The 24,664-nt window shown below is 42.4% G+C and overlaps 1 long non-coding RNA gene and 1 pseudogene across 2 annotated transcripts in view; both read right to left on the reverse strand.

The window, feature by feature from the left end:
- Positions 1 to 24,664, reverse strand: part of LOC307227102 — a 212,884-nt gene that overhangs the window by 171,759 nt on the left and 16,461 nt on the right. The window lies entirely within an intron of this gene.
- Positions 18,851 to 19,692, reverse strand: LOC307227117 (RNA-binding protein 8A pseudogene; annotated as a pseudogene). The gene has a single exon. The product of its transcript is annotated as an RNA-binding protein 8A pseudogene (transcript).

The following is a 24,664-nucleotide window of genomic DNA, read 5'->3' on the forward strand; positions in this document are numbered from 1 at the left end:
GGAGGATTCAGTGAAAAGGGTTCAAAAGGACACGAAAGACAGTAGGAAAGAGATGGACAGGATTAGATTAGAAGTTAAAGAAATAGGAGCAACACAGGAAGAGTTGTTGGACAACATGGCTATGACGCAGATGCGTCAAAATCAATCTAACCTAAAACTTAGAGGAATACCAGAGGATTTAAATGAGAATATTAGAGTTAAAGTGGTGAAAGAGCTGGCAATATGGCTAGATAGAAAAGAAGAAGAGATAAACCATTGCTTGGTAAACATATTTCGAATAAGAACAAAATCGGCCAAGGCCAGAGGGAAAAAATTGCCAGGAGATGTAATAGCCATGTTTAACTCATTGGAGATAAGAAACGAAATTTTGAAACAGAACTATGTCAAAAGGTTATATATTGAAGAAAACCCAATTATTATTTACAAAGAGATTCCTTCAAGATTTCTTCGAAGGAGGGACCCATATAAAAAATTAACAAATCAACTGAAGAAAAATGGGATCTTGTATAGATGGGAGTTTCCGGAAGGTATTTCATTCTATTTCAAAGAAAAAAAGTTTAAACTGTCCACTATCTCAGAACTTCAAAAATTTGCAAGGAGATACGAGAAGGACCTGGGGAAAATGGGGGAGGGGGGAGAGGATGAACAAAGTGAAGAAGAAGAAAGAGAGATAAAATTAAGAGAAGTAACAGAAGAAAGGGAAGAAGTAGAGAAAGAAGATAAATAGTAACTCTTATTCAGATTTGATAACCTATTTATAACGTATAATAATGGCATTAAAAGCGTTGACTTGGAATGTGAATGGCATGAACAATAAAAATAAAAGGAATCAGATTGTACATATATTAGGGAAAAGGAATCTTGACTTAATCTGTCTACAGGAGACTCATGTAACCAATAAGCATAAGAGAATTTTAAGTAATAAGAAACTAGGACTTGATTTTGTGACTTCTGACAAGGTTAAGAAGAGAGGCGTGGTTCTATATATAAAGGAAAAATTTGATCCACAATTACTGTATAAAGATGATCAAGGGAGGGTGATAGTAGTACAGATGGTGTTTCAAGGAGAAAAAATAATTGTGGTAGGAATATATGCTCCAAATGATAAAAAATCAGATTTCTTCCTTGAATTAGGCAATAAGTTAACGGAATGGATGGACCAAAAAATAATACTAATGGGAGATTTCAACGGGGTGGTTTCACCAAACTTGGATAAATCAACAAAAAAACAAGATTCGAAAGAAGGTAAACTACCCAGGTCATTTTTTGACCTGATTAACAATCTAGGTTTGATAGATGCTTGGAGATTTAAAAACCCCACGACAAAGCAATATACCTTTTTTTCAAACCCAAAGCAGAGTTGGGGGAGAATAGATAGTATTTGGGTATCTAAAGAACTAACTCAGAATCTAAGTAAGGCGGAAATTTCCGCCCAAACTATATCCGATCATAATTCAGTCTTTATGGAAATAAAAGGTAAAGATAATAGACCAGGCAGATGGAGAATGAACGAATCTTTATTCAATGATCAGAGGGTAGTAACTAAGGCTAAGGAAACCATTGAGGAATATTTTAAGTGGAACTTGAATGGGGAAACAGCGGTAGAGACAGTATGGGATGCGGGAAAGGCAGTCATGAGGGGCTTCCTGATTCAGAAAAACTGCCATTTAAGAAAAGAAAGAGAGAAAAATAAAGAGCAAATTCTAATACAGATTATGGAAAACGAAAGAAAATTAACTATTAATCCTGATGAAGAGAACATAAAGCATAACATAAAGATATTGCAAACTAAATTCTCTATGATAATTAATCAAGAGATTGAGTGGAAAATAAAAATGATGAAACAGAGAAACTTTGAATCAGCTAATAAGATAGGGAAATACTTGGCGTGGCAAATAAGAGAGAGGAGGAAACAAAATACGATCTGTAAGATAAAGGATGGAGATAGAATCGTAGAGCAACCAAAAGAAATAAAAAAGATATTCCAGAACTACTACAAGAATTTATATAAAAGAGGAAAGGAAACGGACGACGAAATAAATAACTTTCTCCAAAAACAACATCTACCACAAATTGCAAAGGAAGAAAAAGAGCTCTTAGACCAGATGATTACACAAGAAGAGATTAAAAAGGCCATAAAAAAGATGAAAATCGGGAAAGCACCGGGGCCGGATGGCCTACCAGCCAAATATTACAAAACATTAAATGAACAAATATCCCCAATATTGTGTGAAGTGATGAACAATATTCTAAAAGAGGGGAAAATCCCCAACTCCTGGAAGGAAGCATATATTACATTAATCCCTAAAAAAGATGTAGATGCTTTAGAAGTAAAGAACTACAGACCGATTTCGTTATTAAATAACGATTATAAGCTGTTCGCAGATGTGATGGCAGAAAGATTAAAAAAGGTCTTGAACAACAGAATTCACAAAGATCAAACGGGCTTCCTTCCAGGGAGACAACTGAGGGATAACGTAAGAAACGTAATAGACATTATTGAATACCTAGATACCAGAATAGATGTTCAGGGCGCCCTGGTATTCATAGATGCCGAAAAGGCATTTGATAATGTTTCATGGGACTTCCTGAAGAAAAGTCTGACAGCGATGGGGATGGGAGAAAGATTTAGAAAAGGTATAGAAGCTATTTACTACGAACAAAAGGCAAAACTTGTAATAAATAATACAACATCAGAATTTTTTGAGATACACAAAGGAACTAGACAAGGCTGTCCTTTATCTCCCCTACTATTTATAACAGTACTGGAAATATTTAATAAAAGACTGAGGGAAACAACAGAAGTTAAAGGAATTAAGGTAGGATTGAATGAATATAAAATCAAAGCCTTCGCCGATGATATTGTACTAACTCTTCAAGACCCAAAGCATAGTGTAAAAGAAGCTCTACAAAAATTTGAAGAATTTGGCACCGTATCAGGACTTAAGGTTAATAAGAATAAAACTAAGATGTTGGTCAAAAATCTAACCAAGGAAGAAACGGTAGAACTAGAGCAAAGGGTGGGAATAATGACGGTAAAAAAGGTAAAATACCTTGGGGTATGGATTACGGCTAAAAATATTAACCTATTTAAAGATAATTACGAGGTCACCTGGAAAAATATTAAGAGAGATTTGGAAATTTGGGACAGAATGAGACTATCCTTCTTAGGAAGGATAGCAGTTGTAAAAATGAATGTTCTACCCAGAATGTTGTTTCTATTTCAAACTATCCCGGTGCTCAAAGGTCTAAAGCAATGCCAAGAATGGCAGAGAACCTTGGCGAAATACATCTGGCAGGGAAAAAGACCACGAATTAAAATGAAAATATTAGTAGATAAAAAGGAAAGAGGGGGCTTTTCCCTACCAGATTTGAGTTTATACTATGAAGCGGCATGTTTATTGTGGCTAAAAGATTGGATAAGATTGGAAAATAGAGAATTATTAGATCTGGAGGGCTTCGATAATAGGTTCGGGTGGCACTCGTACCTGTGGTACGGAAAGGTGAAGGCACATAGGGGCTTCCTAAACCATATTTTTAGGGGTCCAATATTCCAGGTATGGGAGAGGAACAAAAATCTCTTGGAAAGGAAAACCCCTTGGTGGATCTCTCCAATAGAGGTGTTGACTATTAAGAAAACTAATATGGAAGAGAAGAATGCCACTTATGAAGAACTTATAACTAAATCGGAACACGGTTTGAAACTTAGACCTTATGAGGAGATAAAATCTCTTTTTACAAGTTGGTTACAATATTACCAGGTGAATGGTCTGCTAACTGAAGATAAAAAGAAATTAGGATTTGAAGATAAAAAATCTAGGTTTAATGTGGAGGTAATACAGGGAAAGAGTAAAGCACTGTCCAGGATATATGACATACTACTGTAGTGGTACACTAAAGATGAGGAGGTGAAGGAGGCAATGACAAAGTGGGCGATAGACGTGGGCTATAACATCGATTTTGAAAGGTGGTTAGAATTATGGAATAATAATATAAAGTTTACGGCGTGTATGGCATTGAGGGAAAATATGTGGAAGATGATATATAGGTGGTATCATACACCGGTGAAATTAGCTAAGATTTATAGGTTAAAGAACAAACGATGTTGGAAATGTGGGGAAGCAGAAGGCGATTTCTACCACATGTGGTGGCTATGTAACAAAGTGAAAAAATTTTGGGAACTAATATATAATGAACTTAAAAAAATTCTTAAATATACCTTTCCCAAAAAACCTGAAGCCTTTCTGCTAGGAATGCTGGGTAAAGAGATTAAAAAAGAAGATAAGAATATATTCCTCTACGCCACCACAGCCGCAAGAATCATGCTGGCACAAAACTGGAAAACGGAAATTATACCTAATATAAGTGACTGGCAAGTTAAAATGGTGGAATACGCCGAACTTGCTAGACTAACGGCTAGAATACGAGACCAAGATGAGCAAATATTTCATAAAAATTGGAGTAAATACTGGAAATATACTGAAAATAAATTGTAGAAGACACTGGTGGGCTTCGATTAACTCTAACAGAGAATAACTAATATTTAAATTTAAGAGAAAAGATGTGAATGTAGGACTATTTGATACTTACCAATAGGGTGGAGGGAAGTTCAGGACTAACTAAAGTCCAAAGGTTTTTTTTTTCCGTTTTTTTTTTCCTTTTTTTTTTTTTCTTTCTTTTTTGTATATCTACATGTATGCTTGTAAGTTGGGTGATATGATGATCTGTATAGCGTATATTTGTATAGACATGTGTACTTTCAAAACTTGAATAAAAAGTACTTAAAAAAAAAAAAGAAAATTGGAAGAGTCTATAAAGAAATTTTTTTATTTTGGGAACTAGTGTAAAATTAATGAATATTAGGGAAAATGTTGGAATGAAACTGTCTGGCTTTAGTAGAAATGATATAAGGAGTTATGTATAAATAAGCATTAAGTTTTAAGCTTTAAGGTATTTTATGGTAAGATAAGGTTAAATAAAGTAACGCAAATTGAATAACAGAATATGTTGAAAGATGGAAAGGATTTGCTGGGTTAATTAATAGGTAAGGATTTGCTGAAACTGCTAATTGAATTAGAATACAAAAAAGGGAGGTGTGAGGAGGTCAGAGAAACAAGTAAATGAAAGACAAGACATGGAAAGATTGAAATGTTTTTAATTGTCTTTATTTTTCTGTATTTTGTATTTTTTTCTTCTTTTCTTTTTCTCTTTCATTTCTGTAACGTTTTTGAAACTTTAATAAATATTATTAAAAAAACAAAAAAACAGAAGTCCTCTGGATCAGTGCCAAAGAGTCTCTGGGCTACAGGAGGTTAAAGGTAAAGGTAAAGGTACCCCTGCCCGTACGGGCCAGTCTTGACAGACTCTAGGGTTGTGCACCCATCTCACTTAAGAGGCCAGGGGCCAGCGCTGTCCGGAGACACTTCCGGGTCACGTGGCCAGCGTGACATCGCTGCTCTGGCCAGAGCCAGAGCCAGAGCCGCACACGGAAACGCCGTTTACCTTCCCGCTGGTAAGCGGTCCCTATTTATCTACTTGCACCCGGAGGTGCTTTCGAACTGCTAGGTTGGCAGGCGCTGGGACCGAGCAGCGGGAGCGCACCCCGCCGCAGGGATTCGAACCGCCGACCTTTCGATCGGCAAGCCCTCGGTTAGGCGATCCCTATTTTGGCCCTCTAAGAGACCAGCATCTGGAGAGCAGTGGGTGCTGAGTGGAACAATGCTGACATCAAAAGAACATGTGTCTTCAAGCTCACCTGCCAGTGATTCAGACAGTGAAACTGACGAAAAGGCAAAAAGGAAAACACAAGCAGTGCCCAAAAATCCTGTAAAGAAACAGAAGACTGCTAAAAGGTGCTGCCTCCTACAATATCCGCCCTCCCTTCCCCACAGGTGGGCAGGGTTTGCGGCACCGAGCGAGGCTCACCTGGCCGGGTGCCTCCCACCTGCTTGAGCTGGCCTTTGACCTGCCCTCGGCCAGGGAGGACAATGGACGGCCGGCTGGGGGTGGGCCCAAGGCCAAAAAGAAAAGAGGCTGACTCCTGGGCTCAAGCCTCTTTTGCCATTCTTCATTCTAGGATCAAGATCAGGATCAGGAGTGTATCCAGGCGGCTGGACTGAGGTAAGTAACCGGCCTTCTTTACTTTTGCCTGGGGGGGGGGATTTGCCCCTCTGCCAGGCTAGACTACAGCGGTGCCCCACAAGACAAATGCCTCGCAAGACGGAAAACTCCCTAGACGAAAGAGTTTTCCGTTTTGGAGGCGCTTCGCAAAACCAATTTCCTATAGGCTTGCTTCGCAAGATGAAAATGTCTTGCGAGTTCCTGCGGGTTTTTTTCCCCTCCCCCCCCTTTTTCTAAGCCACTAAGCCGCTAAAAGCCGCTAAACCGCTAATAGCGCTAATCCGCTAAGCCATCAATGGGCTTGCTTCGCAAGGCGGAAAAACCGCTAGACGAAGAGACTTGCGGAACGGATTCTTTTCGTCTTGCGAGGCACCACTGTATATTTTAGCGTGCTTGGTTAGGCACGTTGTGGCGTTTTGGGAGTTTTTCCCTGGCAGCACAGCCCCTGTCCAGCCTTTTGCGATGGCCAGCGGTGGTGTGGGCCCCAGCTGGGCCGCAGCCGTGGGCTGCTTGCATTTGGGCGGCGGCGGGGGGGCATTTCTCCCCACTGCCGCCTGCCCGGTGGCCCTTCCTACCCAGGCGGGCAGCGCGGGGCTCCAGCAAGGCTGGGCCTGCTTGCTTTCACGGCGGGGGGGCACCAGGAGGGCCGTGCGAGCCTGACTAGTCCCTTTTCTCAGTGGCGGGGGGGCGGCATTGCCCCCCGCCGCTGCCTGCCAGCCCAGGAGGTTTTAGGTCTTAGCAAGGTATCCTTTAGTCTAACATCAAGTTGGGGGGGATGCATTCATGCTCCCTCCCCATGCGGTGGCGCTTGCAGGGCCCGTTAAAGGGCAAAATCGGGAGTCCCTGGCCCTAGAGCGGCGGCATGTAGGTCAAACTCCCCGGAGGAGGTCAGTGGAAGGGCATGCTGTGTAAGTTTGCGCTTTGCAGTCCCCTCTCACTGGACCTCATCTGCCTGCATATCCTCAGCCAGGCGGGCTGAGAGGGTTACCTGCCAAGGCCTGTGCCAAGTTCCCCACTTCTGAAGCTCAATAAAGTTGTGGCCAATTTGAACCCATACTCTGGTCTCTTGTGTTATCATTTGGGAAAAGAGGTAGGCACCACACAAAGGGTTTAGCGCGTGTGCCCGCAAACAAAGTAGTAACAGAGAGGAGAATATGTTTCAGATTGGTAAAATGAGATACGTCAGTGTTTGCGATTTTAAAAGTGAAGTCCTAATTGATGTTAGAGAATACTGGATGGATCAAGAAGGTGGAATGACCCCTGGCAGAAAAGGTATCTCTCTAAATCCAGAAGAGTGGAGCCAGTTGAAGGAACAGATTACAGATATTGATGAAGCAGTAACAAAAAAACAGTAAAGATGAGCCAGGCAGAAACTCTGCTGTTATAGGTTTAAGTAGTCTTTTTACATTGGCATTCCTTTTCTAAACTATTTGTTTTCCAAGCTATTGTATATTTGGATTGCAAAACAATTTGCAAGATGAGCATTTTTTAATGTGCATTAAAAGTGTATTCTGGGCAAAACTACAAAAGAGAGAGGGAGAGAGAGAGAGAGAGAGAGAGAGAACAGCATCTGATATGCCATAAAGTGGGTTTGAGGAACACAGTCACAGTTTTACAGTTATCAAATACTTTTTCTACCACATGGAATCTGTAAAAAAAAAGGAAAGGAAAGGAATATGGTTCCAAACATTTTCACCATGCCAATCTGTAAATCTCAGAGGCTGACTTTTTCCATTAAGATTATGGTTGCATTATTTGGATTAAACTGAAATGTAACAAGACAGCAAGAATGATAATCTTTTGCTCTGAATCTCTAATTCCATCTTTTCAGTGCTAAAATTGCATTTGATATACTTGGAGCTACAGAAATGTAGTATTTCCACATCCATAACAGACAAATATCTACTTCTCACAGTGATCTGAAAGCTCTCAGAACACATGAAAGAAAACATTCTGCTCTTCCCTTTTCCACTCAATTTTTAAATTGCTCTTCAATATCTTTTATGTTCTTACTCTCATGAGCCGCATGAGCAGGTGCATAGTTGACTTTTGTTTGTGATCATTGTGTTGTAAACAAGCGCAGGGAGATCTGTATGCTGCAAGCAGCATGGGAAACTTCCTGAGCAATCACCTTGTATTGAAATGCCACTGTCCTCCTTGAATATTCAGGCTCCTTCCATCTGCTAGAGCAATTCAGCTTAAAAAATCTGCAGCTGTATCTAAATTACTCAGGAAGATGCAAGTTTTCAGTACTGAAAATTACCATGTCCTGTTATCTCATTGAAATGATGATGGTTGCCTCTGATTTATCATTCAGTTGCAATGATAACCAGGTGACAAAATACATACACAACCCAAAAGACTTAAATGATCCTCAATGTATTTGTCCTTAACTTCAGAGGCCAACAATGGCATCAATCAACAAGCTGCTTACTGCACTGAATGAGTAACCAGACCACTGAAGTACTTCGAATGAATGAATGAATGAAAAGTAGAGAGTAGCCAGTTATCAGCTTTAAGATTCAAAACACCTGCAGATTTAATCAAAGTGCCACACTGCAGAAATTAACTCATTCCTGATCTTGATATGCAATGAGCACAATTATCTAATTAACAGGGACCTGCTGGAAATCTATTTGTTTCAGCAACAATTCTTGGAGAATTAATTGATTCAGTATTGATCATTTGTTCTGTAATTTATGATATTATAGAATAGTTTGGTGATGTTTTAATGATTTTATTGTACACCGCCTTGATCTTCTTATGTGTTGGTGGCTTAGAAATATTCTGACAAATCGGAGGTAGGGAAGCTCTAACCATGGGCCAAATTTGGCCAGGTGGCATGGGTGCCAATTTGACGCACAAGGATATATTTCCAAACCCCACACATCTGTCCCCACCCAAATGTGACATTGTGTGGGGCAGCTGTGTGTCTGAGCTGTCCAGGAAGAACTTGATCACACAGCTGATCCCTTGCAGAAAGTAGCTTCGCTGAGCACAGAGCTGGGAAAACTGCAGTTCTTTAGCATCCAACAGCATCCAGGCTGGCGGTCAGGCACTTGGGGTGTAGCACCCTGCTTGTGGTTAACGCTTAGCTGGAATGAAATATTCAACGCAGCAATAGAGAAATTAAAATAGTAATTTATTTGTCAGACAAATAAATATGAGGCACAGTGGTATATGGTTACCAAGCTCTGGCCTGGCCTCCTGCCATTCTGGCCAGCACTTATATTTCCTTAATCCAGCCCCCTTGCTCCTCCTGTGGCTGCCTCTGTCCAATCAGCCTGGTTGAAATTCCTATTGGCTATTTGCTAGAACCAATCACAAAAGATACACCCATTTCCTCTCGCCCTTTTATGGGAAATAAAAAGCTATATATTCTTCTATCTATAAATGACAAATAAGTAGTAATATATCTTACATGTGTCTCAACAAGGAATCTTAATTACCAGCTCACCTCTTGCCCTCCTTGCCCTATTGCCTTCCAAAACAGATGATTAATCTTGAATTTTTATCTTAAGCATATGTCAAGGATTTTGAGTTCACATCAACATTGAGAGATCTCCTTCATTTGAAGGTTTCTAAACAAAAGGCCTGACAACCATATATCAGGAGTGCTCGATGGCGTCTCCTGTCTGACAAGGGGGGGCTGGTGCCTGATGGCCCCTGTGATCTCTTCCAACTATATGAAATAAGAATCTAGCATTTCTTAAATCCTTTGCATAATTATATTTAAACTAATATATTTAATACATAAATAACCTTTTAAAAGGAAAAGAAATCTTAAAAGGATCTTAGTTTAAGAAAGAAACAGCTTTAGAAAAGACTTCCCAAAAATGTTCTGTTTCTGCCAGCCAGACCAGTTGCTTTTTCACTGCTCTTGACCTTTTTTAACCTTAGGAAGAAGATATGGCTCATTTTACTATTTATCCACTCTTAATTTGTAGGGTCAGTGTAACCTTGGCTGTCAGCCTGTAATTCCCTTTTTACGACTTTGAGAATTGTTTTCTGCTATAAATCGGGGGGGGCCCTTGTCTAGGAGTAAAAACATTTTGCCAAGGTTTTTTAGGCAGCTGGTCTTCTGCCTGGCATAAAACATTTTAAGCTCATTTTTAAAATACAAGCCCTGATTAAACATATAAGCTTTAATAAAAATGCAAGCTTATGATTAGATGCCTCAGGGGAACATTGCAGAAGGGACTTTAACAGGAGAGCGGGATTAAAGACATCAGGTGACTAACAAATGGGTCGTTTTGAGTACTTGTCAAAGTTGGCCTGACAAGGTGGGGCAGAGAGAGTCTTAGCCCACCAGGCCAAAAAGGTTCCCTCATCACTTTTATAATTCAATCAGTAAATCACTTATTAAATAATTTGTTTGTTTAAAATATAGGGCCCCCTACCCACCAACTGGACGCGAGTGGTGTTGTGGGTTAAACCAGTGTTTCCCAACCTTGGTTCTCCAGCTGTTTTTGGACTACAATTCCCATCATCCCTGGCCACTAGTCTTGCTTGTTAGGGATGATGGGAGTTGTAGTTCAAAAACAGCTGGAGGCCCAAGGTTGGGAAACACTGGGTTAAACCACAGAGCCTAGGACTTGCCAATCAGAAGGTCGGTGGTTCGAATCCCCGCAACGGGGTGAGCTCCCGTTGCTTGGTCCCTGCTCCTGCCAACCTAGCTGTTTGAAAACACGAAGTGCAAGTAGATAAATAGGTACTGCTTTGGCGGGAAGGTAAACGGTGTTTCCGTGTGCTGCTCTGGTTCGCCAGAAGCGGCTTAGTCATGCTGGCCACATGACCCGGAAGCTGTACGCCGGCTCCCTCGGCCAATAAAGCGAGATGAGCGCCACAACCCCAGAGTCAGTCACGACTGGACCTAATGATCAGGGGTCCCTTTACCCACCAATTAACAATAGAATTAGCTCCCATAAAAAAGAAAATAGAACGACAATAAAACAGAATTACAGTAGCAGCACCAATGGGCAAAAGCTAACTTGACAGAGCTACTTGAAGAGGCCAGCAATGAATGCTGCTGCTTTGGTTGACTGTAACTTAATTTTTCTTGTAACATTTTAAATTGTAAATTTAAACTTTAACAGAATGGAAGTATATAAATGCAGCATATAAATATAAATACTAACATTCATTACAATAAAAGCTCCACTGAAATTAAGCTAGAAGGATTCTCTAACTTCTGCAGTGTTACTCAGAAGTAAGTCCCCAGTGCACCCCGTTCAATAGTCCTTACACCCAAGTAACCACACAAAGGAGAGCATCTTCTCCTTCTGATGTCAGGCCTAGCAAGAATATCTTGCAAAGGTGCTGGGAATGTACTCTATCATCTGTGTCGGAATTGGCGTATTAAAATTGAATAATGTATCAGATTTCTGTCTGAACTGAAAGAAAATAGAAAGTTAACAGGATGGCTTTTGATGGGCTTCCTGCTTTTACCAGCTGTGAAAACCACAGCAATATATTTAACATGATTTGAAATACCTCCTGTGATGCTAACATCCTGGCTTGCTTTTCTGTATTGTGGAATGTTTTGAGCAAGAATACAATGTACTAGTTATCTAGCCTTCTTTTTCAGTGTTTTTTTTTCACAAAGGCTAAGCATTTTTACAATAATTTTGGAATGAGACTTTAGGTATAAACTGGGAATATCCACAGGTCACAAGATTTGCCTTCAGATCTATAACATTGGGAAGCAACCTGGTCTTTCTTAGATCTGACCTGATTTGACTTATTATTGGGTCCCAATCAGATCTATTAAATCTGGAACACTGTTCCCTCCCCACACCCACCCACAATTTATTATAATGGAAAATCTAAAACACCTATAACTTCTCCCCCTTTTCACAAATGAAATTTGCAGTCCAAGAAGCCCCTCTAGAGTGGATTAAGTTTGCCAAATTGCAGGCAGATCCATGCAAGGGCTTTTGTGCAGGGTAATGTTAAAGTTTATTAATTTAAAAAAAAAGGGGGAAGATCTCTTAACTGTGCATCAATACGTATAAATTAGGATATATTATGAAAATCTGTGTGCTCGTGTCCTCAGGTTCTCTTTTTCGGTGTTGCATAAGTGGTCAGCCTTTTAGCAACCAGGCAGGGGGCCTTCTCGGTGGTGGCGCCCGCCCTGTGGAACGTCCTCCCATCAGATGTCAAATAAATAAACAACTATCTGACTTTTAGAAGACATGTGAAGGCAGTCCTGTATAGGGAAGTTTTTAATGTTTGATATTTTGTCGTGTTTTTACTACTCTGTTGGGAAACCCAGCCACATGGGCGCTGTATAAATAGTAAATTAGTAGTAGTACAGTGGATGCTTGGGTTGCAAACGTGATCCGTGCGGGAAGCACGTTCGCAACCCGCAGCGCTGCGAGTCACGATTCGGCACTTCTGCGCATGCGCAAGCACCAAAACCCGGAAGTAATGCGTTCCGATACTTCCAGGTTTGGCACAGTGCGCAACCCGAAATGGCACAACTCGAAGCGTTTGTAACCCGAGGTATGACTGTGGTACCTGTGCTTATTCTTCTAAGGAACATTGGGCTTTATTTTATATTGCAACCTGTATGAACTGAACCATAGCAACCAGCACCTCTTCTTGATTGCCTGCTAATACGTTACCTTGGCAGAGCTGAACTTATCTTTAAGATGACCTTTGACCTCTTTTGGCATTTCCAGACCTCTTGCATATCAGGAATGTCTCCCTCATAATGCTAATCTTCATCCCTGTTGTTAAAAGACAGTTGCATAAAATTATTTAAATAAACAAGAACTACAATAGGCTTCCTCAGTCCGGTGTCCTCCCAATGTTTTGGAATGCAACTCCCATCATCCCTGACCACTGGTCATACTGGCTGGGACTGGTGACAGCTATAGCCGGAAGAATATGGAGAGCAGTAGCATGGAAAGGTTGAAGAGTCCCTTTATTCTCGATTCCTCAAAATCTTTTCCCCTTATTCACATTGACTTTTCTAGGTTTGTGGTTTGTGGTTCCATTATTAGCCTGGTTAATAGCAAAACTACTAAACCCAACACTTGGTCTCCATTATGTTTTATTCCTTATTGCTGTTTCCTCTATTACAAGCTTTTTCTTAGAGCGGGTTACTTTTAATAAACAAGCAATTACTGGAAATGGCTTTCATACCCAACATAATCCTTGGAGGCCTGTAAATCTTTCTCTGCAGTCTTTCTCCCATCCCTCCTCCCCAGCCCCTAGGTGAGGACCAGGGTAATGGCAGCAGCAACAACAACGAAAGGCACCCAGCGCTATCAAGGAAATTATGAATCAATTGATCAATTGGCCGAATCAATTGTTCTTGTTTTGACATTCTGCATTAATCAGTAACTAATTGCCCAATTTTAAATGCTTTTAAAAAATGTATTTAGGAAATCAATAATGCAGTAACTGCTTTTGAAACAGAAGACCGAGCATGGCTTCAGAGGGAGGAAATGGACAGGCAAAGCTGGGGCGTGTTCTGCACCACTGCTGCGCCTCGGAATACCACTCTCCTTTCACGTGCCTTCCTCCTTCACGTTTGCTTCCTAACAAAACACGTCCATTTGCAGCAAATCAATAGCTTGCCTAGAATTTCAGGAACTGAATTTCAGGCTCGGGAATGTACAGCCTCCTACAGTTTCTTTCTTATGGGTTTTATAATACAGCATTCACAGGTGGAGCAGCAAAGAGAGATTTGACCTCTCACACTTTGCTTTCCAGGAAGAACTCAAAGATCCTTTGAAAGGTACCGTATTTTTCGCTCCATAAGACACACTTTTTTCTTCCTAAAAAGTAAGGGGAAATGTCTGTGCGTCTTATGGAGCAAATGTGTGGTCCCTGGAGCCAAATAGCCCAGGGGCAAAAAGCAGATCATGTTCTTTTTTTGGAAAGAGGGAAGTGGGTGTTGAAACAAAGCCGCTGATCAGCAAGCGATCAGGGAGGGAGATAAGGGACGCTAGTAGTAAAGGAGGCTGCCTGGAGGGGGGGTAAAGACAACAAACTTGCAAGGAGAGGAGACAGGAAGACTAAAGCAATGAGGACAGAAATTAGAAGAAAAGGAGGAGCAAAAAACTGCTCCAGCTAAGGAAAAGACACTAAGGCAAACAAGAGGGAAGGGAGTGTTGAAAGGAAACAGCTGAACGGCAAGCGATCGAGGAGGGAGATAAAGGAGCTAGAGATAAAGTAGGCTGCCTGGAGGGGGGAGGTAAAAGGCCTTGGATCCTCAGGATTTTTGCATTGGGTCACCCCAAATTCACCATCAGATCACATAGCATGTCCATGGCTACAGCCTGCACCAAAAAAATCATGCACCCACAGTTGCGTGGGGCCGCAATGGCACAAAAATTTGGTTACAAAGCACGGATCCACATGGATTCTCAGGATTTTTGCATTGGGCTACCCCAAACTCACTGTCAAATCACACGTCTGTGGCCACAGCATGAACCACAAAAATCATACATCCACTGTTTCATTCAGAATATTTTTTTTTCTTGTTTTCCTCCTCTAAAAACTAGGTGCATTTTATGGAGTGAAAAATACAGTATTCCTATAAGCTCCCTGTGTAGAAGTCGTATGGAAAAGGAAAGGAAAAGAGCAGGTTCAAGATTGTATTCCTGCATTGCTTCCAATTATCTCACTTGGCTTGGGCAAGAGAACATACAAGTGGATTCTTTTCTGAAACTGATTTATTATGGGTCTTGCCATCATGGCTTAGGCATCCTTTACCCTTTTACAAATTGACTACGCCCACTTTTTTTCTGGATGAAACCAAAAACACAGTTTTATGTCCTTCATGCGGATCTGCTTTGTTCTTCTGGATTCAGTTTGCTGGAAAACCATTTGAGGGTTTTCCTTCTCATACATTGGCTCTCACTCTAGAAACGCCGGCTGTAAAATGAAGAAAAGAATTCTTCCGAAGCTGAACTGCATGGGTGATTGTTGGGCTGGGGGGAGAGGGAGACAAGAAAGGACTGAGATCTATGTAGTAGATTATTCATATGCTTCTTGGGTGGTCATGTGCAAGTCATTTTCTCTTCATGTCTCAATGCTAGAAATAGGGTTGGGGGATAATATACTGGCCTCCTTTCCTGCTCAAGATGCTGAGAAAGTTAATGGAACAATGATGTAAGTCATTTAATTATGTAAAGAGGCGCCGTGTAAAATTTAAGTGTTCTCCCCACACTTCTCGACTTGAATATGTTCTCTGAAAGTTGGAGAGCGGTTGCTTGGATGATATTTTACATACATTTTCCACCTTCTTTATTCTACTTCTCTTTGCAATTTCCCCCCACTGCATTCACGAATCCATTCACTTAAATGTCTTGTTAATTTTGCCTAGTTTCTTTTTGCAAAAGCTCAGTTAATTGGGCCTGCTAGGCCTCCTCAATAAACCTGTGAGACCTTTGGGGCCAAGCCACACCCACCTGCCCTACACCTGACATCAGGCCAAAGGGGGTTTCCGGCTGATCGGCTGATCAACAGCACCTGCAAAGCCCTTTGCAACAGTGGACAAGAATGATGAGAGCTTGCAAAGCCCTACACATGGAGCTATGCAAATTCCAGTTACAGTGGTGCCTCACAAGACGAAAAGAATCCGTTCCGCGAGTCTCTTCGTCTTGCGGATTTTTCATCTTGCGAAGCAAGCCCATTAGCGGCTTAGCGGATTAGCGCTATTAGCGGCTTAGCGGATCAGCTGATAAGCGGCTTAGCGGCTTAGCGGATCAGCTGATAAGCGGCTTAGCGGCTTAGCGGATCAGCTGATAAACGGCTTAGCGGATCAGCTGTTAAGCGGCTTAGCGGATCAGCTGATAAGCGGCTTAGTGGATCAGCTGTTAAGCGGCTTAGCGGCTTAGCGGCTTAGCGGATCAGCTGATAAGCGGCTTAGCGGCTTAGAAAAAGGGGGGGAAGGGGGAAAAACCCGCAGGAACTCGCAAGACATTTTCGTCTTGCAAAGCAAGCCCATAGGAAATTCGTTTTGCGAAGCACCTCCAAAACGGAAAGCCCTTTCCTCTAGCGGGTTTTCCGTCTTGCGAGGCATTCGTCTTGCGGGGCACCACTGTATCAGCTGATTGTCAGGGACTGCATAGCTCCATCTTCTCTGCAAGCCCTGATGATCATCTGATGATCATCTTCATGCCCTACAAGCCCTGATGATCATTTTCATTGGCAAAAAATAGTCACCTGATATCATTGTGATGTCAGGCGAGGACAAATGGGTGGCCTCATCCAGCTTTTACATTTGGCCCACAGGGGATGGAGGACATCCTACTGTCTGGATCCAGTTCGCCACGCTGGGTCTAGATGGAGTCATGCTCCATCTCAACATAAATGCAACTGTACAAATTATAACAAGTTATTGCAGTTTGGGTGGTTACACTTGACAGCATCATACCCTCCAACATTTCTCTGATGAAAATAGGGATGTCCTATTCCATAGATTTATTATTTATACCCCACCCATCTGACTGGATTGCCCCAGCCACTCTGGGTGGCTTCCAACGTACATTAAAACATAATAAAACTATACAGGGCTGCCTTCAGATGTCTTCTAAAGGTTGTATAGTTAGTTATTTCCATGGCTTAGGGGGTCACATAACTGCATACTCTCCAACATTTCTCTGATGAAAATACAGACCTCCTACCATATCCTCCAATATTTCTATGGTGAAAATAGGAATGTCCCAAGGAAAACTGGAATGTTGCGGGATTAAATCAGAAATCAAGATGGCTTCTGTAAATCTGGGACTGTCCCTGGAAAGTAGGGATACTTGGAGGGTTTTGCAGCACACAATGGACAGCAAATATTTAAACAGAACTTATTGCATGGTCATAAGGCTTTCAAATGTCTGCACCGTGAATGCTCCCAAACAAAAGGAATTAAAGCAGACTGGGAAACTCTTTTAAGTTCATAGGTATTGTAATGAGGCCTGAACTCCCACCATACCTCCTCCAAAACTTTAGAATGCAAGTTGACACTTTTCAAAGTTACAGCAGACGCTTAAAGCAAAACCGAATCTAGTGATCCACCACCATTTGAGAGGGAAAGCCTGTCACTCTGCTTGGTTGACAGAGCTGCTCCCAGAGTACTGTACTGCAGCCATGGGAACAAACCTGTGTACAAACCTCTTTTTGTTTCCTAGTGTAGATGTGCTCCAAGGATTCACATTTGATCTGTATTGGCTCCCTGGAGTATGTATTTCTGTCTGGAAGTAAAGTTTGCCCATGTAGGGCATGACTTCCCTGCAAACTGAAACACATCACTTTGTGGCTCTATCCTCTGAGGAAAACTAGGAGATGTCATTCTGAGACAGGGTTATGGACCTCTATGAGAGAATTCTGAGGACCCTCGTGAAATCTCCGGCTCCCTGTGTTCCTTGGAGGTTGTGATGAGAAACACGCCGTCACTTTAAATAGGACTACATTTGTGGTACACATATGCCCTCTCATTTATCACAAGAAAACAGGCGTTCCTTCTCAAGTTTTAGAAAGGTCTTAGGGAGTTCTAGACCACAAGGGGAATTATACATTTCAGACCCTTCTCAGAGAGAGAGAGAGAGAGAGAGAGAGAGAGAGAGAGAGAGAGAGATTGGAAATGTTCTGTGACTTTTAAATTCCTTGATACATTGATGTCAAACCTTTTCTTCAAGGGTGACAAAAATAGGCCTTTAGCTGATGTGAAGATTTAGGCTGATTTTTCCTCACTGCTAGTTTATTCATTATAACATTCTATTGCAGATTTAGTGTGAAATGTATATTTGATTTCTTAATCATTTCAAAGGTTGGATTTTTTTTGCCTTTGTATGAAGGTTTGCGTGTTCTGCAAGCCACTTTGTGAGCCTTGTGCAAGAGAAAATATAGAATACAAACAAACAAAAATAGATTTGATCCAAAGTATTGGCATCACTTGCTACCTCAAGTCCACATGGAGTTCTCCATCTTGGAATTGCTTGTGCCGCTAGTACAGGGACAGGGAACCAGTGGCCTGATATAATAATAATAATAATAATAATAATAATAATAATAATAATAATTTATTTGTATCCTGCCCATCTGGCTGGGTTTCCCCAGCCACTCTGGGTGGCTTCCAACAAAGATAAAAAATACATTAAAATGTCACACATTAAAAACTTCCCTGAACAGGGCTGCCTTCAGATGTCTTCTGAAAGTCACATAGTTGTTTATCTCTTTGACATCCGATGGGAGGGCATTCCACAGGGTGGGGTGCCACTACCAAGAAGGCCCTCTGCCTGGTTCCCTGTAGCTTTGCTTCTCGCAGTGAGGGAACCGCCAGAAGGCCCTCGGAGCTGGACATCAGCGTCCAAGCAGAACAATGGGGGTGTTGCGAGTGGTTTCCCCACACAGGACATCAAGACCAGGGGGGGCGCAAAATAGAGACCAATAACTGAGAAGATACATTTGGGGTGCCAAATTTTGCCCATGAATAGGGTGCTATGTAATGAAAGATTACCAAAGTCTGCCCCTGCTACAAGCCCTACAATACCTGATCACTAGCCATGCTGGCTGGAGCTGAAGGGAGTTGCAAGTCCAAAATCAGGAGAGCCCCCATTCTGGTATGATAATGCAGCGGGTGCATGAACTGTGGAGCCATGTGGAGCCTAGCTTTATGCCACAGTTAGGTTCAAGCGTGCCAACCCCCCACTTCTGCCAATGGGGTGCATGTTATTTTTTTTATTTTTATATATATTAAAAAGTCCATAATCTTTTTTATTCTGAACATTGCTTTCAGACAGTCCCTTCTCAAAGACTAAAAAGCACAATGATTTGTACCAAGACACAGGAGGACGTATGTCCAAGGACACCAATAACAAGAAACCTCATGTAAACTGAGACATCAGATTGAGAGTAATTAAGAAATAATCAAACTGTGTAAATACAAAATCATCCGGGGGGGGGAGAAAAAGATATAAGCATATGGTCTTAGTGCAGATGGGCATTTCCTTCTGGTTTGCCAGGATTTAACACCACAGGCATCGCAAAAAGGAGAACCTCCCTCCCCACCTTTAGCGCCTCCTTCTGTCAGGACTCCTGCTCCTCCTTCTACGGCCACCCCTCCACTTCCCTCTTGGAGGTCCCTTGACAAAACACCAATCCATGCTGATTGGCTGCCCCATAAGGTCTTGTCCATTCAGTCCCTCCAGGGCTTCCTGGGCTTCTTTGTACGTTTCATATTCTACCAGGGTGTAGCCCTTCGGTAACCTGTCCGCCAGTCAAGATTCAGGTGGAGGTTCTTGATTTCCCTGAACTCTGCAAACTTGTCATGAATGTCCTCTTTGGTGGCCTCCTCATGGACACCCGTGAAGAAGAGAATCCGGCCTTCCACCGATCTCTGGGGACCCGGCTCATCCCCATCTTGCTCCACGCTGTGGTAATCCTCACAGACTTGGGCTCTGGAACCCTTCTCTGACCCAAACCGTTCCTCTTCTTCGCTTTTTCCTTCAGTTTGTGGATGCTTTCATCACCATCCTCATCCATGGCCAAGTCCTCACCGCCTGCCTCATGGAGGTCTAATACGTCCACCATCTTGGCCACTCCATGGGGTACATGTTATGACTACTTAACATGATATTATGAGACATCACTAATAAATGGGGAGTATATCGATGAAAACTGAGGGCACAGCTAAATTCAGCAGAGTTATTTGCAGCCGAGATTGATCACTTTGTGCATTCAGCATCGTGCATATCATTTATGGCATGTTCTGTAGAACAGCCAGATCTCCAAAAATCTGATTTGTAAGAAAGGGGATAATTGAGAACAAACAGCTGCACTGAGCATTTGTGAGGTTATTTGTTCCCGGAGTGGGGTAGAGATTAACAATTTTAATTAACACCAAATCAATGTATAAAGATGTCTTAAGAAGAGGGTTTTTGGAACAGGGTCGTTTTCATAGTTGAGCGGGTTGGCAAAGAGTCTGTAACAGCCCAGAAGTTACTCTGCCAAAACAGTCACAAAGAGACTGTGACACAAAGGAATTAGATGCACTTATAACAGAAAAATACATGTGTCAGTAGGCTTTTTCCTGGAAATTGTGGGTTATAATCTCATATGTGATAGCCAGCCAGAGGGATAATGAAGGGACCCTATTTTTAGCTGGGGCTGGGCTCTCTGGCCTACTTAGGATAATGATTGATCTAGCCCTAATAGCTCACTAGGGCAGCCCCCATCTGAACGGTGAAACACGGCAACATTTTTGAGAACTTTGCTTTCTCTTGAGAGCATTAGAGAAACTTCTTAACAGGTTTTTATGAAACAGGGAACTACATTCTCTGGGAACAGGATGCAAAACTGTAGCAGCAATTTGACGAATTAATGAATGAATTAAAAAAGCAAGCAATTGTGACAGGGCAGCCTATTGCACAACCCCAATCTGCATGCCTTTCAAGCCTCTCACATTCCCTATGTAATGGCCAGATATGGGAACCATTAAGTGGGGAATTACAGGGTGTTCAGAGCCCCCCCCCCCCAGCCTCCCGGGCACAGAGTACTCTCACTTTCCGCTTCAGTGTAGCTTTCCAACTGCCCGGTGGCTTTATACAGAATCAATAGAACAGGAAGGAAATCTAGATTCTTGGCACCATTAAAGGGGACACATATTGCTAGGCTACAGAATGACTGTCAAACTGTGCAGATATTTAACTCTTAATGCATGTCTGCTTTCTTAAAATAGCTCCAGAGGATGCTGTTATCTTGCTTCCGTAGCTTTGGAATGAACTCCCCACATCTTCACCCTTTTCCTTTCTTTACCGCTTTCTCTGCAAAGAGTAGAGCTGCTTCCAGATGTGGGTGGTTTAGCAGCACCAAGCAATGCTGTTCTGCTTTAATCTAGAAGAAGAATCCCAGCCTCTGCTTTTAGAATCTGTTCTGTAGCCAGGTGGGCTGTTCTTCATTCCCAAGCCTCAAATGTTGAAATACAGTGGTACCTCGGGTTACATACGCTTCAGGTTACATACGCTTCAGGTTACAGACTCCGCTAACCCAGAAATAATACCTCGGGTTAAGAACTTTGCTTCAGGATGAGAACAGAAATCGTGCTACTGCGGCGCGGCGGCAGCAGGAGGCCCCATTAGCTAAAGTGGTGCTTCAGGTTAAGAACAGTTTCAGGTTAAGAACAGACCTCCAGAACGAATTAAGTACTTAACCCAAGGTACCACTGTAATGCCATTTCAATTATATGAGGTGGGGACCATGATGTAAGGGAATGCACTCCTAATCATGAATCATGGATGAAGTGAATCAGCAATCTGATTGGCCTGCAGGAGCAGCCAATCAGGCTTCTGGAGGAGGTGAATCAGCAATCTGATTGGCCTACAGGAGCGGCCCAGAATTAGCCAATCACGCAGGGTCCATTGTGTAAATAATGTATATATAGCTAGACATTTTGAGGAAAGTTTCATTCATTGCTACTATGAGCTGAATAAAGAGCATGAAATTCACACTCAATTCTGAGTATATTTCAGTTAAAGTGAAGAGCCAATTTCCACAGAGGAAGGAAATGCAGGTTATAACTAGTCAAATCCTCATAAAACAGCTGGGGGGGGGGGTTGTGCAGTAGTTCACTTCTGTCAAATTGTCCATAAAGTCAAATTTTCTGAGTGGAGGGAATAAAACATGGGAGGAGGGTGTTTTGACCAGCATTGTATTTAAGTAATTTTGGAATCTGGACTTAGTGGTCTTACGGGGAACCTCCTCCTGAGCTGGTAATGTCTGCTGCCTCACTTCAAGATGTGGTCATTTATTCCTCCTTTGTTTGAGGGACTATCTTCTCCTTCTGCTGGGTGGGATCCTGAGCTCCCGCCTCAAAGTCCTGCCCCAACATTGCCACTGGTTTTGATTATGATGTCGTGCAGATGCCCTGTTTAAAAGTGAGTGAATGAAGCACGGCTATTCCACAATAAATGCCCATTGTGGAGGCAGCCTACTAACCACATGAATCTTTGGCAGCCATTTTTATACCAGTTTCTGGCCTGTAGCAGTGAGGAAATAACCCAGTGTCCTTAGGAATGACATCCTGCAAATAGGCGAGGCTTCATATGGCAACTCACAGACTGAGCAATCCATATTAGAGAATCCCCCAAATATCAATTAAGAGTTTAGAATAGACCTTTTTTAATTGTTGTGCACTAATTGGGCAAATGCCTTTTACAGGCAGTAGACAGATGTGTGTTTCCTACAGGCGGTGGGGGGGGAGGAATCTCCAAAAGAAAGGGACTAATCTCTAGTGAAACCTTATAAATATTTAACTTCTCACCTAAAAAGAGATGTTTGCAGAGAAAAGAAGGTGAGCAAATTACTGTCGCACTCTCACGGAATATAGTAATAGATGATGGCACCCTTGAAAAAGATGTGTGATACTTTCCCAGTCCGTGTTAATTGAGAACAATTACTCTTGTGAGGGCTCTGTTTAAGTTCATGCCACAATATGCTGTAAAAAAGCACAATGTGAATTGGGTTAGGCTTTTATGCAAATCCTTCCTGTAGTTATTATTGATGGCAACTAGCAGAGCATTGCTGCTTTTTAAAATACCTTGCATATGAGACAGTTGTACTGCAGAAGACACTACTTTTGTATTCCAGTTTTCACATTTCCCTTCTTCCATGCCCATGTCTACTGCACTCCCTGCATTCGAAGTTTCTGCTCCACACTCGGAGGCTGATGGATCCAATCTGCCCGGACACTGAGGTCCAGTGCCGAGGGCCTTCTGGCGGTTCCCTCGCTGCGAGAAGCCAAGTTACAGGGAACCAGACAGAGGGCCTTCTCGGTAGTGGCGCCCACCTTGTGGAACGCCCTCCAATCAGATGTCAAAGAGAAAAACAACTACCAGACTTTTAGAAGACATCTGAAGGCAACCCTGTTTAGGAAAGCTTTTAATGTTTAATAAGTTATTGTATTTTAGTGTTTTGTTGGAAGCCGCCCAGAGTGGCTGGGGAAACCCAGCCAGATGGGCGGGGTATAAATAATAAATTATTATATTATTATTATTATTATTATTATTTATGACGTACTCCTGTCGAAGCCCTGGCCAACTTGTGGAACATCTGGATGGCTCAAGCCATTGACACAATCGCCACTTTGTGGAGCCCACTTCCGTCCCTGGTAGAGTGAGACCTTAGGGTGAAGAAACAAGCTGGGAAACAGCTTGAACATGAGTGGAGGTAAACTCCAGTCAAACACTGGTGAGCACTAACATCATTGAGCATACTTTGCTGCCTCCATTGCATCCTCATTGTGCCATCTGGCAGAGCTTTTCTGAACCAGAAGGAATGGAAATAAACAGCAACCCTAGTCTTTAATGTGCAGCAAAGCTGGGTGTTGTTTTTGCTGCAACAGAATAACTAGGGAGTGGCTAGCCTTCTGGAAATAATTCCAGCTTGGGTTCTACCTGCAGCAAGTTTGGGGTAAGAGAAGTTATGGTAGCAGATGCTGATTTGTACTTAGAAAAAAATAGACTAAAGGCTTAGCTACACATAATGCCAACTATGTTTTTACTTTTTTTTAAAAAAAGAAAAGACAGGTAATGTTGGGAACACAGCACAGCGGAAGAGGCTGCCCAAATGAGTGAAAATTCCTGTTGTGCTGCAGTTAGGCTTGGTGCCAATGAGATCTTTTCCCAAAGCCTAAATGCAGTACATGTGTGCCAGGGGAGGGGTTTCATTGTTTTCATGGTGGGGGAGAAGTTAAACCAGGGGTCGGCAAGGCTTACCAGGCATGGGCCGGATCACTCCTGTGGAGATCCTCTGTGGGCCGGGCCGGCACAGCGCAACACTGGAAATCACATCTGCGCATGTCCACGGTGCCAGAAATCGCTTATGCACATGCCCAGACACCGAAAACCATGCCTGCACAGAAGCGATTTCTGGCATCTGGGCATGTGCAGAGGTGATTTCCGGAGCTGTGGAAGAGAGTCCCTGCACTGCGCTGTGCTGGTTTAGCGCAGCTCACGGGCCAATTAAACGGCCTCTGTGGGCCACTTTCAGCCGATGGGCCTTACGTTGCCGACCCCTCAGTTAAACCTTGCTTTTTGCAAGTTGTATTCCTGATGAGCATCGCTCCCCACCCCAACCAGTAAGGCTTGTGACAAGTTTGAATTTGCTGCTACCTGTATACAGTGGTACCTCGGGTTACATACGCTTCAGGTTACAGACTCCGCTAACCCAGAAATAGTACCTCAGGTTAAGAACTTTGCTTCAAGATGAGAACAGAAATCATGCAGTGGTGGCGCAGCAGGCAGCAGAAGGCCCCATTAGCTAAAGTGGTGCTTCAGGTTAAGAACAGTTTCAGGTTAAGAATAGACCTCCAGAACGAATTAAGTTCTTAACCCAAGGTACCACTGTACTTGTTTTTGCATCTCTTCCCATAATGCTGCTCAGCCTGTACACACGTAAATAAGCACATGGTGACAGAAGAATGCCATAGTTGATTGGCATAGGCCGAGAATATTGCACCGTGGGCATTTGGTCCACAGGTTGAGACAGCTTTGGTGCTCCCTGTTTAGTGTCATTATGGTAGTTGTAAGGATGGACA

This window comes from Podarcis cretensis (genome assembly GCF_951804945.1).
Source record: "Podarcis cretensis genome assembly, chromosome: 11".
Lineage (NCBI taxonomy): Eukaryota > Metazoa > Chordata > Lepidosauria > Squamata > Lacertidae > Podarcis > Podarcis cretensis.